A 16394-nucleotide genomic window follows, 5' to 3' on the forward strand; every position below is an offset into this window, starting at 1 on the left:
GTGGCATAACAAATTACAATAAAGACTAGGTACAACAAGCCCTCATATCAAGGCTAGACCGAGTGGCCCATTAGGAAGAAAAGCATCTCAAACACAGATAAAAATAGCCAAAGGCATCTCACCCCCAACCTCCAACTCCTGTTCTTAGGGCTCCTACAAGAACACCAAGTATGTAACCATAAGATGTCCTAGCTCAGACAACTACAAGGTTTGTGATTTTGGCTTCAGTCTCTGTGAGCCCTCATGAGCCCTGCTTACCTAACTGTATTGTTAATACTTATCCTTAAACAAACAGGTAAGTATAGTGATCACGTCTCATCAACAAAGCAACTTTTTGCAACATATGAAGACTATTACAGATATCCACAACTGGCAAAAGTGCAGAAAAATACGTGACTGTGGGTATCTAGCCCTAACTAATACATCTACAATACAACCCCTATATATAAGCTTAGAGAATGTCATAGAAGAGAAATTGAAAGACTTTAAGAGCCAGATGACCAGGGCATCTGCTTTGAGGTAGTATCTTCTAGATGTGACAGAGAAACAGTGCCCATGAAATTGCAACAATTTTGTTTCCTAAACCAAGACCTGTATAATGATGACACCAGTGGACATGCGAATGTGTATGTGGTCGCTTCTAAAAGCTCCAACCCTAGATGAAGTATTCTAGTCAGTCAATGGCTTCTGAGAGAGGACGAATCTGTTTTCTGCAGGAAAGATCTCCCTGATAGGTTAATCAATCTCAATCTGTCAGTCCTAAACACATATATGTACAAACAATAAATGAACTCATAAGCTCTGTGTGTGTGCACGTGTGTGTGTGTAAAACAATAATAAATAAAGAAGAGGTCATAGGCTTGGGGTTGAGGATATAGAAGAAGGGGAATGGGGAGAGGGAGGGTATAAATAATGTAAATATAGCACTCGTGTATGAAATTCTCAATAAAAATAAAAATCTCTCTATAAAAAACTTGAATTCTGAAATCCTTCTGGTTTCCAGGCACTTTATATAAGGGATGTTCAGCCTACAGATGGTGTTTCTGTTATATCACTGTCTTAGATTGCTTTGTGTGAATATTGACCAAAATATTGACCAAAACCAAGTTAGTGAGGAAAGAGTTTATTTGACTTAAACTTCTATATCACAGTCCATTATCATAGAAAGTCCTGGCAGGAGCTCAAGCAAGAAACATGGAAGAAGGGACCATGAGAATGCTGGCTCCCTCTGGCTTGTTCAATTACCTTTCTTATAATAGCCCAGTTGATCTGCCTAGCAATGGCAAGGTCTGCATTGGTTGGAGCATTTCTACATCAGGTAGTGATTTTAAAAATGCCCCAATACACTTGGCCACAGGCATTTCTGATATAGGTAATTCCTCCACTGAGGCTCTCTCTTCCCAAATGATTCTGGGTTGTGCTTAGTTGACAGCTGAAATGAACTATAGCGATGACTTTATAATTCCAGAAAAGTTTTGGCCAAGAAGGTAAACAAGCAATAATTTTTCTGTTTTAGGAACATTTTGAAAATGTTACTTATCTCAAGAAAAAGGAAAAATGATATAATTATAATCTCAAAAAATAAAAAAAAATTTAAAAATGAATTTATCTCCATAATAGATTCCCCTACTTTCCTTTATCAGGGTAAACAAACTTCTTAAAATAATAGATTACTCAGTTGGGATTGTGCATTGTACATTTTGAAGGGTTGTATCAAAAATCTTGCTTTCTGAGTCTTTGTATCCTAAATTATACATTATAACTTCAACCCCTTCACAAACAGATCTATCATACAACCGTGTACCTTAAAGCAGGCCCCTCCAAATCATTTAGCAGCCTTACTTTTGTCCTTCCTTCTTAAACATATAATTAAAGTGGTGGTTGTTTCCACTTTTAGTGGCAACAAACTTGGCTTTGTTGTCTTGTCATTTGAGAGGTTTTCAATAAGAGACAAAATCACTCAGAGTATACCTCTGACATGCAGAGAAGTGTACAGGGTTCTGTCACCACTATATCATTTAATCTTTGCTCTAATTGGGCCAGCCAAGTACTGCTATATTCTGTAAGGTGCATGTACCTCAGAGGCCCATGTGTTAAAAGCCTAGGAGAGAGTGGAATGACCCAGAGGACAAGGGACCTTTAGAAGATATGGCTTCATGAGAGGTCCTTGGGTTAATTACTGCTAGTTTGCTTTCAAAGGCAATTATAGAACTCTGGTCTCTGTGCTCTCTTTGATTCCCAAGTAGAAAAGTAAGAGGCCCCAAATCTTCACTACTCTTGTACTCTGAGATTCACACCAGTGGCCCAAGCTGATGAATCTACAAGACTGGAGCTTCCAAAATAATTGGAGCCAAAGTAACCACTTTTTTTCTCCCTTGTTCTTAAGTCAGCTTCCCAGGTATTCCATTATAATAGCACAAAGCTGACCCATACAGTCACTAGTATCCAAATTGCCAAATTACACATATCTAAAAATGGCTTTGTGAACTTTACTTCAATGTATAGTAGCTTGAAGTATAACTTCCCAATCTATGGTAGCCAAATGGAACCCTTCCTTTTAGGCAACGCGCAGACTCCCCTCTCCTGTGCCACCACCATTATTCTATGGTGCAGAAGCTCTACTCTGGGACAGTGGGTTGTTCTACATTGCAGCCTTAATTTTTCCTTATTTTTTATATTGTGAAAATTTTTCTCTGCAAAGAAGTATAAACACAGTAAGAAAAAAAATGTGTTAATATACCCATTTCCTTGGCTGAAATTCCTCCACTATTCTTTAATATTTAAGCTATTTAATATTTCACTATATTGCAGTTTACTTCTTTCCTATACATTTTGTCATAAAAAAATAAAGAGCTTTTCTAATAGAAAAAAAATACAACTAATTTTCTTTCAAAAGCTGCTGTTCCTATGGCAGCATTGCACACACCCATCCCTCAGCCCAGGCTTTGGTTTGGAGGTTTAACATTACAGTGGACTCCTCCCACACTTTGGTTCTTTCCCCATATCCAGTCTGGACCATTTTAGCTACATATAAATATATTTGTCCACATATGTGTTGAATCTCTAATTTATCTCTGTAACTAACTTCTCACTCCATTCTTAACATCAGAGGTGTATGGCGTCTCTTGGAGAGCTGATTATAACGGACTTAAGCATTCTGGTACAATCTGGCCAGATAAGAGTTCTTAAATATAGCACTGACTATATTTGACCACATCTGTTTAGAGACATTTCTGTAGCAGATTTGTTTTGTTAGGTTTTTAAGATTTTTACTGGACTAAGCATCTCCCAATGTTATCTCCATCAACTTTCCACAAAAATGCCCATGAAGGGATGAGAAAATAGCTCAGTCAGTACAATGGCTGCTGTGCAAATGTGAGACCCTGGGTTTGGTTTCCAGAACTCACATTAGAACACCACTTTATTGATATGCTCTTCTAACTCCAGCACTAAAAAAGCACATATAGGCATATTTCTGAGGCTTGCTGGCCAGCCAGTCTAGTCAACGTGGTGAGTCCCAAGCCATTGAGAGACTCTGGCTGGAAAATTACTTGCTACTAGAAGAATAACACCTGGAGCTAACCTCTAGCTTCCACATGTAAGAGCTGACAAGTACACATGCAGCCCTACACACATATGCACCTCCCACACATATACAGACATTCACATACATACATTCACACACACACACACACACACACACACATGCACACACACACACACACACACACACACACTCAGACACATCTATGAAGATCTTAGAGGAAAAAGAACACAGAACAATTTTCTACAAGGAGTCAGACCCATCGATGCTTTTATTCACTGCCAGAATTTGGGAACCATATTTATACACCAGGACAACTCAAGTGCAACATTTATAAAATAGCTAAAGTGCTATGAATGGGCATAAGAAGCAGCCCCTCCCCATCCCACTTTGCTTTAGGAATCTCAGTTTACACTAACTTGAACCCCATGCAAGGCAGTCAAAGTAGTCCTACCACCCACTGAGGTCAAAGATCTCTATAAGCAATGAAAAAAGCATACAATGAGGGAGAACAAATAACTGTAGCAGGGCACAATGGCATGTGGACTATTCCACTGGGAGATGTCTCTTGTGTTGCATTTCTTTTCTTAGTGTTGATCCCTGACTTAGTGATTGCAGGCTAGTAAGAAAAAAAAAAAAAGTAAGGTCACAAGACATTGAAGGACTTGAAAAGAAAACAGTAGAAATATGAGCACCTGTCATCAATGTACATGATATAACATGAGGGAGCTGACTTGACATGGCAGGAAGAGGATGACATTTCTAAATGGAGAGGGAGTTGCAAAAAACAAATGCAAGAATAACCCTACAACACATAACCCTATGGACAAGCTATTTGGCAGAATGCAAATTTCAAGAGGTACTACAGCTAGTTTATAAAACCTTTGGGAACAAAAAGAGCAACAACATTTTAGGATAAGACAATTTGATGGTGTGACTAACGGATGGAATTTTTAAAAAGTTCTCTTCACTACAGATAGAAACACACCATAAATTCAGGTGGACATGGACATTCTAAAACAACCTATATTTTCACAAAAGAAGCATCAATAAATTCTCAGTGCAGTGGGATTAAAGGTGTACACTAACACTGCCCAGCTAAATACTATCATTTTAAAAGTTGAAATTGAAATATACATGTAACCATGGTGGAGAGAATGCAATAAATTATCAAGAGTTTGGGGACATTGAGACTAGGAAGTTAATAAATTCTGTCAAATCTATGGAAAGCAAGAGTTCTTGTCTCAAACTACACTAAAATGGGAGAGAAAGTATAACAACTCTTTAAAAATAGATAGAAATGTTGTTAGAGGATAATTAAAAATCTTCCTACAAAGTGAACATGAGGTCAAAGGACAAACTAAAGGTGATGCCAGATACAAAACGAAGCTAAATATAAAACTTCTCAAATTGTTACGGTGCAGACTGCACATATTAGAAAGAAAATGTTAATTAGTTACTTGAAAACTAATTAGAAAATGGGAAAAACAATATAAAATGAACTAAAATTTTCGGGTCCATAATACCTTTAGAAATAGTTTCAAACTTTTTTGTAAATGCTAGAAGGCTGGAGAGATAGCTCATCAGTTAAGAGCCCTGGCTGTTCTTCCAGAGAACATGGGTTCATTTCCCAGCACCCACATGGCAGCTTTCAACTATCTGTAACTTCAGTCACAAGAGACTTGATGTCCTTTTCTGTCCTCTGTAGGCCCTAGAAGCACATGTGGTACACAGACATACATGGATACAAAACACAAAGATACATGGCATAAGTAACTAACTTAATTCATTAATTAATAAGACATAAGGATGTGGGACATAGTTCAATTAATATGCTGCTTGCCTAGCATGCATGTGGTCTTGCATTCAATCCAAGACCTGTGTAAAGTAGTACTATATCTTTATAATCCTAGTACTCAGGAGATAAAGGCCATCTTAAGTTTTATAGTGGATCTGATGCCAACCTGAGATAAAGGAGAATGGAGAACCTACCTGTCTCAAATACTGATGCTATATACCTTACACATTTGCATGGTTTTAATTTGAAATTTTAGACACATAATGTAGTTACTGAGAAAACAAAATATGCTATGTTTTTTCTCTATCTATCTTTCTTTCTTTCTTTTTCTAAGACAGGGTTTCCCTGTTTTATCACTAGCTGTTCTAGAACTTACTATGTAGACTGGGCAGACCTCAAACTCACAGAAATCTACCTCCCAAGTGTTGAGATTACAGGTGTACACCAACACTGCCCAGCAAAATATTATCAATTTAAAAGTTGAAATTGAAATATACTTGTAACCATGATGGAGAGAAAGCAACAAAATTATTGGAAGTTTGGGGACATTGAGACTAGGAAGTTAATAAATTCTGTCACATCTATGGGATGCACCTACTCTTCATAAAAATATCCACATTTGCATATGTATGTACACCTACACTCATTTGCATATGCATATACACCTACACTCATAGACATATTCATAACTGTCTTCTATTGTAAGTATGCAACAAGATAAATTACATTTCAATTTATTTTATTAAAAAATGCCATAATATCAATTTTAACAATTGATGAAAGATGGCATTAAAATGAAAGCTGTAGACCAGGCACACATGATAAAAAAGTTCTTCATTTAAAAATTAATAAATCAAACTCAATAGTAAATTATAAAAACAGAGTTTGTTAATTTGGAGAGATTCTACTAAGCAAATTAACAGATAATATGAACTTGATATAAAGCAGAAAATGAATATCCAAAGATTCTGTATTTTTCCAAAAGTAGTTTTCAGCAATCATGAATTTTCAAGATACTTAATAAAGATGAAAAGAGCCAGTTTCAAGAGTTAATGGGCAGAAGATCCATATAGGTTAGTAAACATTTCTGTTCTACTCATCAGTCTTGTGAAAGTCTCAGTCAATAAGCTATAACATTTAAAAAAGGGACAAAATTATCAGTGTATGACATAGGAAACAAAAGACAGTAGCAATTATGACTGTCAATACAATTAAATTAAGAAATATTTTTTTATTCAGTCTTGAAACTCAGCCCTTAGGATGGTAGTCCCCATAACCAGGGTCACTTTTTCTGCCTCAGTTAATATACTCTGCAAACACCATCAACTAAAGGCCTGTTTCACAAAGGCTCTTGGGGTATTTCTCTGCAAAAAACTCAACTATACTATGTCTTAAGCAAAAACAAATCTTTCTTTCTTTAAGTTGCTTCTATCCAGGTATTTGGAGAAAGTGATTTAAAAAATACACCTAATATAAGAACAAGCTAAAAATTATAAAAACTAACAAGTGGGGACACGTTATGTTGAATACAAACTGAAAATAAACATTTATATATGAAAATAATAGTTTGAAAATATATGATGAAAAAAGTGTAAGAATAGACTTTAGTAGGAGAAAGAGAACACACTGGTAAGTCAGCCAGCCTGTGCTAACTTCCACAAAGAAAATATAGGAACTGTTAAAACAGAAAGCCATAAAACTGAGGACAAGGAATGAGATGAATAAACAGAAAAATAAGCCTTTATTCAGAAAAGAAGGAACAAACGCTGTGATTTTTTTTTCCAAATAAATATCCCTGAATCGTAAAACTACAACAAAAACCTCAACTTGATTTTTCTTCTGTTGGAATATGACAGAGTACTTTTAAATTTGAGCTGGCATAAAAAGCAAAGAATAACTAAAGAGATTTTGTAAAGGATGAATACGGAAGACTTGCTTCACCAGACATAAAATATGTTTTACAAAATTTCAGTGATTAGATCAGATGCGAGAAGCTCAATAACTGACAAAGACTGATGAAAGAGACAACACGTGGTAAGTGTGAGGTAGACACAGCAGACATAGAAAGGAAAGTGTTACATACAAGTGAATTAAAATAGAATGAAGAAGGCTGCCCAGGCACCCGCCAGCACTGAGAACCGCTGTAAGGAAAAGGAGCAAACAGAAGAGACCATGAGGCAGGAGGTTGTGAAGATAGGTGTGTCTTTATATTATTACATTTTTAATTCCTTTATATATTTGATTCATAGTCTTTGTTAGATATAAGAGGCATATTATGATTCATGAGTTCCAGTATCTAGATTATTTGATTCTATGTAGCTGCCCCCACTTCTATCAGTTATACTACAAATAGTAAACATTCCTACTTCTTAAAAATACATACCATGTATTTTGTTTACCCATTCATCAATTGATGGACATATGACTCCATGTCACAGCTATTGAGAATATGCAAGAACTGACAATAAATTAAGCTAAATGTAGATTAAAGGTCACCAGAGGTTGGCAAGGGTTAGGGTAAATAAAGGCAACCAACAAATATGAACAGGGAATTCTGTGCCTTTGCTGAATCAGCTTATAAAACCCCACAAATAAACAATATGTGTTAATAAAAAATGAAGTATAATAAAAAAATAAAGTAAAAAAAAAAACATGCATACATGATTGATCATCTACCAAAGATTGCAGAAAGTCATTAACACAGTAGTCAAATGATATTTAAGGAATACATGACACAAATATGTCATATAAATCTACTGACACCTGTGCATGCTAAGAAAACACATAAGCTGACATCTTCCTGGGAAAGCAGCCAAACATAAAGAGAAAATTCAGCAGTGATAAAAAACGAAGGATTGGGGCTTCAGCTCAATGATAGAGAACTCACCGAGGCACAGGGGTTCAATCCTGTGCATAGAAAAACACCTAATATTATATGCAAAAAATTCAAATACATTTGTGCATATGTAATGTGACAATAAAGTTATAAAAAATTTAATCAAAGTTTTTTAATAAAGCTTTTACAATAGAAGCAGAAGCTATCAAACTCTGCAACTAGTATCAACATTAATTTGTCAATGTTTCACTGACGTCACAATCAACAGTATGAATCAGTAAAAACCTTCCAGAACACAGACAGGCATCAATGTCTTTATCTTCAGGAAGCTCATGACTTAAACAGTTTTATTTCTAAAATTTTAGATTATTTGTAAGATAAATAAATATGCAGACAAAAGGACAATGATCCAAAATGTTATTTATGATTTTTACAAATAACAAATATCGTGTCCCCATCTTCAAAATAGGCATAGTGGCTATCTACTGGAGTTATTAAAAGTAAACCAATTCTGGGCCTAAAATGATGTCTCGGTGGTTAAGAGCATTTACTGTTTTTCCAGAGGACATAAATTGGTTCTCAGCACCTACAATGACAGAGCATAACTACTTATAACTCCAGTTCCATGGAATTCTGATCTCTGTTGCCACGTACTTCATTCCTGTGACTTCGTATTAGCTCACACGTGCAAATAAGATAAAAAGCGAGCTTTTCAAAAAGATTAATCTAATTAACATAAAGTATGTAGAATGGTGCCGATTTTAGAGTTGTCAGTGATTCATTTAGCAATTATTTGTATCAGTATCAAACATCAGTTAACAACCGTTTGTTAAGCCAGTGAATAATGTGGCTGTGCAGTGTGCAGTAAGCAAGAGTCAGAACTCTAAAAACGAGGCTTGAGTTTCTTAAAACTGTGTACACACAGAGAGGCAAACAATGGTGCCCAAATACACATGGTTCTCCCCAGTAAGAGATTCACTGCTACTCTTTGAAAGTTTCACACCTGAGTCCACCGAATTTCCATTACTTCCACCCTTCTCATTCATCACTCTAACACCTCCCATGTCCCCAGATCCTATCTCAGTTCATGAACTCTTCCATAGTACTGTAACTTTCTGAGTCTAATAGTATTGCCCTTATTAGCATGTGCTTAGAGTTGACCACATTTAGGGAGACCCATAAAGAGGTGTCAGAAGACACACCAACAGCAAAACGAACAGCATTCCTTGTAAGTCGGGTCTCAGTCTGTATTGTGTAAGATCTGCTTGGTTTTGACTTTATTCGATTGTAAAATACCATGTCTAGATCTACACATTGTTATTTATAGCCACTTGAGTTTCTTAAACCTTTGACCTTAAACCTTTGACTCTGGTTTTAATTCTGGAAAATTAACTTTGCTGTTTTTCATTTTCTTCATTCTGCAGCTTTGGTTACATGTGGAGTTGTTGTGGCTAGCTTAAAGAACTTTCCTTTGATGGTTTTCTTTTCTCTTCTCATCTTTTCTTTCTTTTCTGTTTTTTGTTTTTTTGTTTGTTTGTTTGTTTCATTACTCGTGCATCTGAAACTTTAAGCCAAGACATGCTGAGAAACCAGAGTGACCTAACTTACAGGAACACACTGTATTACACATGTGCAACTTAGAGAATATTACTAAATGGAACCCAACAGTGAAAGAAATGATAGCTACTTCTCTTGGTCTGGTTGGGGGTGGGGGGTGCTTTAAGAGCTGTACTGGCGCTTTAACAGCAACAGGAACTAAGGAGCGCCCAGAACTTCCGGTTTACTAGTTGACCGTTTACATTTTCGGTTTATATTTTCTTAAGGGCTAACTTCCAAGTCACCAGTTCATCTCACAGATGGAGGTAATCTGTTTTTTTATCCATCTATTTTGGTGGGTTTTTTTTTTAATCGTCAGTTATAATGGTTTTGAATTTTGAAAATTTTTGATTATGTGAATGATCTTGGTAGCTGATTAATGCTCTCTGCTCCTTCGTTATGATAGTCATTTTATATCTTTGAATAAAATTACATATTTTTTTAACATTGCACTTCTGAAAATCCACACCCTCTGGAGTTCCTGCAGCACCCTTTGCACATTTTACAAGTATGGACTTTTGTTCCTAGTGATCTCTTTCCTTATGAACTTGCGGGAACGTTAGTGAAGACTGTGTTAAAATGGGGGGATTTACAGTCTTTCACAAAAGATTGGCATCTCCCCACTCTAAGAGTCATTTGAACTTTCCTTTTAGAGCTTCTGGAAGCCACACAGGAATTGAGTGGCAGGAATCTCAAGGGAGGGTAGTCTTGTGGTTCAGGATCAGCAAGGAGGATGCTCTTCTGCTTCCATCCAGAGTCCCACACAGACTCTCCATCCTTTATAAAGGAGAAAAGTAAGGAAGACTCATTGTAATACTAATTTGGGAGCCATACAGTTGTGCAGCATGATCAAGGTTCCCCTGTGGTTTTGCTGTAGAAGATGCTTGTGAACCTTCCGGGTTAAAATCTGTTCCCCAGGAAAACAAAAACAAAAAACAAAAAATGGTACCTTTCATCATACTCTAGAGCAAAGCTGTTTTTCTCTACAACTCTGCTCCTCCAGGGAAATCATATTTCCTATTGCTTCCAGTTCTCCAGGTAAAAGAGGTTTTGGGGTCCTGATATCTGACTGGAACTAAGAAGTCATGAACCACAAGACTTCAGTCAGTGGCTTTCCATTAGACTAAAGAACCCAGCACGTCCAGTAGCTTATTGGATAACAGAGGACTGTGTGTCAGAAACACACATTTGTGGTTTGACACGCAACATACTTCCCTTTTGCCCTGTAACTTCATACATAGCCCCACACCGAAGGAAAATCACTTTTGCTGGTGATAGCCTCCATCTTGCTTTGTCTGCGAGCTTTCCTTACCCCAACTCTTTTCTCCTCAAGTCCTTGGTCCTTTTGAGCGGTAAGCAGCAAACCTAGATTCCCAATTACACTTCCAACAGGCATATGTTCACCATCCTACCTCTTTGAGGGTCTTACCTTTAGGATCCAGAGCTAAAAAAGATATTCCACTGTGGCATTTGGCTTCTCTGATATCCACACACAGTTCCTCAAATTTAAACTCAAGGACATGAGGGACCAGAACATGCCTCCGGGGCAAACCTAACTTCCTGAGAGCTTCTCTCTGTGAAGTGGAAGGCTTGTTTACCAGGTAGATCTTGAAAGTCTCCTTACTTTCTTACCAGGCCATTGTGTACTTGAATTTACATTGTACAAATATACATTGTGTATTTGTTTTAATGTATTTTTTAGCAATCTGTGTGTGTTTCTGTCTTATTAAAATCGAAAGCAATTCTTATGTTTTCTAACATAATTGAGGGAAAACTGCTAGGTAAGGATGAACTGTTTCTTTTCCCTGCAGAGGCTCCTTACATCTCCTGTACTTACTCTGTCCTGGTCCTTGACATTTTCTCAGCCCAGGATCAGTGCTTCAGAGAGGAACCACCTCTCTGAAGCCTTCCTCCATCTCTCCTGAATCTGCTCAACTTAAGTAGTCTATTTGTTCTTTAACTTGGGGAATTTATTCTGTTCTATCCTGAATTGATTAAATAAACACAATATTGTGTTTATAGAAATTGGGGCTTTGTCTGTTTGCAAAGAACTTTGAGTTTGTTGTTGATATTATATTATAATTTTGTTGAGCCTAAAATTTGAATCAATATCTGGAGACAGGCATTGCGAATTAGTGCCCATAGCTACCAAAAGCAGGTGGGAAAGTGCTCCAAGCAATTTGTTTTCATCTGTAGTCATGAAGATCAGGAGCTAAGATTTTAGAGCTTCCAAATTAAAAAAAAAAGAAAAAAAAAGTTTTATAGTAAGATTATTTACTTCCATCACTGGTAACCAACTTGCTTTAAAAAAGAGAAAGAAATCCAATCAAGCAGTAATTTGGCCAATGAACAGCATTTTTAAAATAAAAGTGAATATTGATGGTTTAGACTCTATATACACTCAGACATAGATCCATCATGTATTTCTCTAAAAACCAGAAAGAACAATTCATAAAGCTAGTTTTACAAGTCATCCAAACAGGCAGAATCATTCAAGTGAGAGCTATCATGATATGGAGTTTATGTTAAGGGTGGAGTTGATTTTAATAGCTTTATAAATTAGTTGAGCCTGTATTTTTAGAATCATTAGAGGGCCAAGGGGGTTCATTTACATTGTAAGTTATAGTTTATTGCCTTTTATGTAGTAAATGATATGCTGTAGTCAGACTCATGAATACAGGAATTGAAGAAGGTCTCAGAGCACATCCCTTGTGAATGTCAAGGATTTTATGAATGTTTATTATGTCCTGAAAGGAAAAAAAATGTCTAGTTACCCTTTCCCACTACTTCATCTAATGGTGCTTTGGCCATACAAGGTATTCATTAATATTTACTGAAGGAAAGGAAAGGGGGAAGTGCTCTCATTATGTCGCTTTCCCCTGTTCTGAGATTTCTCCCGAGGTGAGTTTATTTAAGTAATCGCGGAGGGGATAAATGAATGATGCAGAGTTTTTCTTCAGTTTCCATTTGTGGAACTGTAACAAATAAATAACATCCTCATTCATTATTAATAGGCTTTCTAGAGATCAAAAAAGTAGATTCCACTTTCCAATGAATAATTCTACTGGCAATTATCTGCAGTTTAAATAAAAGGAAAAGCATTTTATGTGGACGATACAAGCACTGGATAATTAAAATAAAGTAACTGATTTCCATAAATAATGAAGATGGGAAATTATCTCTGACTTCGTTTGCAAAGCTCAATTTCCAATTCATCCCCCGTGAAGAGGATTAAGCACTTCCACTCTCGCCCTGACTCTCCATGGTGGAGTGGGGGAGGGGGCGGAGCATATTATGCATATCACACAATTTTGTTCCAAAAAGGTATAAGAAGGAGCTAATTTCATCTGTTCATTCTTGAAAACAAAGCAGCGAGCCTGCATAGTTCTTTTAAACATTCTATTTACAAGATCCAAAGAATGCTTTCTGAAATGTGTGTGTGTGTGTGTGTGTGCACGCACACACACACACACACACACACACTTACTTTCATGTACACGGCCATGTGTTCAACTACCAGAGACATGGATATGCAGTGAAGGGGAAGAGGGAGCAGTTGCTGAACTGTAGAAGTAGCAATACATTGCTCAGTTTGTAAACTGAAAACACCTAACATATCTTTTACAAGAGCAGCAACAACTAAGTGGTTTGTTGCTTATATTATCACTTTCAGAAGAAATAACCAAAGCCTAGGAACAATTTGCAACATAAATGAATGCTAAGAGATTGCAAATTTTGGTTCTTCTGTGCAATATATTTCTGACTTGGCAAAAGGAGAAGTGGAGGAACATGATGAAGTGCAGGAGCTGTGTGGACAGCTTTTATCTTCTGTTCCCTTTCATTCTGCTGCAAAATCCCTCTACTTTAAAAGAAGTCTGGATATGCATAAAAGTCAAAATTCTCATCCTGAGTAAGTTAACAGCCCTGGACTATCTCTCTGCCTCAAGGATAAGTTTCCTTGGAATCTGGAGAGTTCTGGTCTACCAAGCCTGCAAATGAGCTCTCAAAATTTATCATCTCCCATTAAGAATTCCTACACTGGTGTGTGTGAGACCAGCGTGCATTATGTCTGAGCAAAGAACAATCTGAAAAAAAAATCTCAGAGCATACAGTTTGTGGCACAGTTTCACTTTTTACTTGCTGTATGACCTTGAGCAACTTACTAGATTTTCAATGCTTCTTCAGCTGTAATTTGAAGATAATAGATTATATCATAACTTCCTCTCGGAAGCAAGTATAACACATGACATGAAAACGCCTCCTGGAATCAATGCTCCTAAACCCTTTCAGTTTTCAGGATCCAGAAGTGTTCCAGAATGTGGCTCCTTTCCACCTTCTGACTGTTTAGCTTCTTAGTACATGGATCTAATCTGTATGATGTCATAGTCCTCTAACAGCAAATCAACATGTATTTGCAGTTAGTGGATGTTGTTATTTGCAGGTTATTGGATGATCAGGGCCCAGAATATAGCATGTTATGTGTCAGCCAACCTGAGTATTGACTCCTTAGTGGAAACACAGAGAAAGAGGTTCTATGTGCCACAGGCAAGAGTCATGATCATTATGTCTGCAGAGGCCATGACAAGATGGAATTCACAAACTATTTCCTTTATATACCCTTTTTGCCTCCCCGAAGAGTCAAAAGATGCTGCATTTGTGAAAGTGTAAGTCTGCAAAAGCTCACAGAAGACATCTAACACTGAGTCAATAGACATTTTCTTCAGAGACCTAGAACATCTCTACTATGTGTTTCTGTCTCTTCCTTCAAGCATCCAAAACAATCAGAAAGATTACATTACATTGTCAATTATAATATGCAATTCAGTATCTCTGTAATGTTGTTGCCTAAGTACACCATCTTGCCTAGAATGTCATCCCTTGCTCCATTTTCCTGACCCCACCCCAATTCTCTGACTACAAACTTCTGCTTCTTGATTGAACCATTCAAAAGTCAACTTAGCAATGAAATTGTTCCCCTTGCTTCCATTAACGTGAGATTCAGTCACACTATCACCTTTTGAACCATAAGGTATTTTTTATTATGAGACATATTTTAAAGTATACAACTGAACCTGACTCTATATGTGGAAGGATCTAAACCACACATCCCTATTCTCAGTACATTGCCAGGAGAGTATTATTGAATGGCAGGGAGATGATAAATAAATGACCCTTTGCCCCCAGAGAGGTAGAAAAAAAAATATAAGTCCTTTACTTCTCAGAAGAGTCCCATCCTGAAAGAAGCTAAAGCTTGTAAAAGGCCATCCCTAGCCCAAATGAATAGGCCCTTTAACCCAACACAAATCCTACGAAATGAGGAGAAAGCCATGTAGAAGTGACAACGACAATGCTCAGTGGTGGAGCATTTGTCAAGTATGATCGATGTCCTGAGTTTGATCCCCACACTGGGAAGAAAGAATCTGGAAGGAAAGGGCAAAGGAAGAGGAAAGAGGTAGGCTATGTGGGGGAAAAAAGCTACTAAGAGCAGTGCCAGGCAAGAGTTTTTTTACAAGAGACAATTCTCTGAAAGGAAGGAAATAGTATCAGAGTTGTGTATATGTTGGGAGGGGAGGTGCTATATCAAACATGAGCCTAATTTGTGCAAGAGATAGTCTATGAAATGGGAAATCCAAGAACTTCCGATTACATGATTTTTAAATAAGAAGAATTTGCAGGCATTTGAAATGTGTGCTTGATTCCCTAAGGCTGCTATTCCTCCACCATTGTCTTACTTGTCCCCTAATTCAGCAGGGCACTGTGGTATCTGTATCCCTGAAAGGCAGTTTATATGGTAACTGGGCATATGAAGAACTAAGATGTTGACCCTTTGGGATGCATAATTCATGATAGCCAAACTGCCTGAAGTCAAATGCCTTCAACAGTTCTACCCACTTCCCCAACAATATAAACCCTTTTCCACAGTGATGCCTGGGTTTGACTGAGAGATTTTTCCTTAGTGAGTGAGGTTCAAGAACAGTCTAAGATGATTCCCAACATCAGCCTCAAGCCTGCACATGCACACATTCACATATGCCTACACCTGTAAACATATAGACACACACACATGCATGCACACACACACATAAACACACACACACATGACAGAAAACAACAACAGACTTTACTTTAAAAGAAGGGTCTAGATTTTTCACAAAAATATGATCTTCAAAGTAAAACAAACCTTGAAATATCATAATGAAGTCAGTGAAGTGATTTGGAAAGCTAAAAGATCAAACTAAGTATTCTCTGACAAAATTACACATAAGAAAAACAAGGAGTATGTGGTAGATTTTACAATATAGAAGAAATGTGCTAAGGACTGAAAAACACATAAATCTTCTGCTTTCTGCCAAAATGATGAGTTTGAAAGGATCCACAGCTTTAAACATCACAGTGAAATATCAAAAATGCTGTACAAAAGGGATTTCTGAAAAAAATGATAAAGAGAAAATGATGAGTTCCCTTCAATGGCGAGAGAGAGAGAGAGAGAGAGAGAGAGAATATGCCTCCTGTCTCAATATAAAGATCATTTACTAGAAAATGATCAACATTGTCACTTAAATCCAGATTCATGCTCCATCTGATCTGTAATCTGTATTTAAGTATGGGGAAAGTATGAT

General features: G+C 37.0%; 1 protein-coding gene across 1 annotated transcript in view; it reads right to left on the reverse strand.

Moving 5' to 3' along the window:
* Opcml (opioid binding protein/cell adhesion molecule like) overlaps positions 1 to 16394 on the reverse strand; it is a 1093816-nt gene that overhangs the window by 982518 nt on the left and 94904 nt on the right. The window lies entirely within an intron of this gene.

This window comes from Arvicanthis niloticus, chromosome 8 (genome assembly GCF_011762505.2).
Source record: "Arvicanthis niloticus isolate mArvNil1 chromosome 8, mArvNil1.pat.X, whole genome shotgun sequence".
NCBI lineage: Eukaryota > Metazoa > Chordata > Mammalia > Rodentia > Muridae > Arvicanthis > Arvicanthis niloticus.